Raw genomic sequence first — 2,607 nt, forward strand, 5'->3', positions numbered from 1 at the left:
CAGGCTTTTTCCATGAGCCAAGAGTGAAAACTTGCGGCTGTTTGTTCTCACTGCTCCCCGAGGGACCGCGGCAGCCCCAGAGGCCTCGGCCCTGCAGACACGTGGTGAGGCCTCGGCACGACTTTCTAAGACCCCGAGGAGTCACCAGCCTTTCCCAAGTCCTCTGGGAGGTGACAAAGTCACCCCTGCCCCACAGTGATGCCACGCGAGTACCTGGTGTGCCAGTCCCACTCCAGCTGTCCCTTGCCATGTACCCACCCACACTGCCAGGGTGCTGTCCCCAAACATGTTCCCCTTGTCCCAGGGTGCTCCCTCTCCTCACTGGGGTTCAAGAGCCCATGGGGTGATGCTGCCCTGCTGTCCCTGTTACCTGGGAACTCACAGCCACAGTGTCCAGCGGGGGGGTCTCCCTGAGGTGGTACCGTGGCCAGGCAAGGAGGCACCAGCCCCAGAAGCTCCAAATCTCACCATTACCTACATCCCCTCCCTGTCCTCCCTTCACCTCCTGCCCCGACACAACCACAACCTGGACCCTCATCCACTGCCCACTGTGGCCTGGACAGGGACCCCGGAGGCTCGGAGGGGTCTGAGCTGGGCTCAGGCCCCCTGTGCAGAGCTGCCTCGGCCAGGCACAGCATTTAGAGGAAATCAAATATTTACAGCCACTTAGCATCTGCAGGGCTGGGAGTGAGGGAACCCCTGCTGTGCCAGAACACACCAGTGGTGCCTCCAGGAAGGGGCTCATGTGGGGGTCGGGGTCCCCACTCGCCATTTTCCCCTCATCAGGGGCAGCCACTGCAGGAGGATGGACATGTGGGGACATGTGGGGACAGCAGGTCCTGCAGAAGAGAAATCCTGAGCCCAGGGATTGTCCCCACCAACCCCTTGCGCTCAGGTTTGGGGTTCTGGACCCAGCAAAATGGAGATCCCATGCGAGCAAGGGTTTGGCAAGGGGTGCAGGGGTAAAATCCTGGAGGAGAGGAGCTAGCTCTGAAATGTTCTGCTGGAGGCTGTGAGGCACTGGCAGTGGGGTGTGGGGGGCTGGTGCAGGCACTAATGCCCTGCCTCTGCTGGGTACTGCTTCCTGCCCTGGCCACATCCGAGGGCAGCGAGGGAAAGGCAGATGGGGAGTGAGGGAGGCTGCTCCTTATCAGTGTCTGCCCCAGCCTGCTGCTTCCCCAGGCTTCCCCGGGCAGGACTGGGCATGGGGCCTGTACAGGGCTTGCAAGGTCAGGCCAGGGTGGGAGCAGGAAGGGAAGAGGGCACCACACACCTGCAAAGGGACCCCAAAACCAGACAGCAGTAACTCCCCTCACACCCCATGTGCACCCTTGACCTGGGCTCTGCCACTGGACATGGTGTTGAGCCACAGGGCAGCTGTGCAGAAGATGCTGCAGGGTATTTGCATTTATCCCTTGCGTGGCCACTCTCTGCTCGCTGGACCTCTCCAGGACAGTGACTTTCCCTGCATGATCCCCTCTGTCTCTGCAGCCTGATGCCCCTGCTGCAGGTGGTCCCATGGGACACTGTGTCACCTGTCAGGGATGGATGTGCTCCCACTGCCACCCCCCTCCAGGCTGGGGCCCTGGGGCATCAAATCGGGTCGAGGTGATCAGCTGGAACAGGAAAGGTCACGGGGAAGAGGACTTGTCAGGGCATCAGTGTTCCTCCCTGGCCCCACAACCATCACAAGGACCTGCTGCTGAAGAAGTGGGCCTGGCCTGGAGCAGGGACATCCCTAGGACACCCAGGACAGAGGACATCCCAGGGAAGCAGTGACACACAGGATGGTCCCTGCCAGGTGTGTCCTCGCCTGTCCCTGCTGTGACCCAGGGCTGACTGGGACACAACTGGCACCAACCCCATTCCAATCTCCAGAGCCCGGAGTCGGGCAGGCGGTGGCTGGAGGATCAGCCCGGGTGCCCTGGAGTGCAGAAGCCGGGACTCGGCAGCCCGGGGGCACCAGGGCCCCCCGCCCCACCGCTGCCCCCGCCCGCAGCGTCGCGGCATCTCGAGGGCTTCAAGGCTGCTGGGCCGCCCACTCCGACAGCCCGAAATAGACCCTTCCTTTCCCGGCCCTTTCCTGAGCCTTTCCTGGTCCTTCTCCGGCTCTTCCCAGAGGAGCCAGCGGCACATGGGGGCGGGGGGGGAACCGTCCCGGCGGGGGAGCCCCGAAAGCAAATCCTGGTTCCGATGGACAGACACACAGTGGGGGGAGCAGGGGCACCACGTGTCCGTCCCTCACCATGGGGTGCCCGCTTCTCCTCCCCCGAAACGCACCCGATCCCCGGGGTTGTGTGCGAACCCGGCGGCTGAGCCCGGGGAGCTCCTGGAGCCCCGACCGTTCTACACAGCCCCCAGAGCCCCGCACAGCCCCTCCGTTCGTCCCAGCCCTGCGGTCTGTCCGCCCATCCCAGTCTCTGTCCGTCCATCCCGGTCCCTCTGTCCCTCCATCCCAGCCTTCTGGGCTTTTTGTCCTTCACAGCCCCCTTGGCCGCGCATCTCTCGCCCCCCCTCCAACGCCTCCCTCCCCGCGCAGACCCGAGCCCTACCTCGCTGCCGGCGGGACCCCCCCCGCTCGGCTTTCGTCAGCACCGCCCCCGCCCG

General features: G+C 64.2%; 1 protein-coding gene across 1 annotated transcript in view; it reads right to left on the reverse strand.

The window, feature by feature from the left end:
• The window catches only part of TBXA2R (thromboxane A2 receptor), a 5,908-nt gene extending 3,307 nt beyond the window's left edge, over nucleotides 1-2,601 (reverse strand). The window contains exon 1 of the mRNA XM_008639629.2: nucleotides 2,553-2,601. The gene's annotated coding sequence lies outside the window, so the exon portion shown is untranslated. The remainder of the gene's footprint in view (nucleotides 1-2,552) is intronic.
• Between the last annotated feature and the right edge of the window lie 6 nt (nucleotides 2,602-2,607).

This window comes from Corvus brachyrhynchos, unplaced genomic scaffold, assembly GCF_000691975.1.
Source record: "Corvus brachyrhynchos isolate BGI_N302 unplaced genomic scaffold, ASM69197v1 scaffold130, whole genome shotgun sequence".
NCBI lineage: Eukaryota > Metazoa > Chordata > Aves > Passeriformes > Corvidae > Corvus > Corvus brachyrhynchos.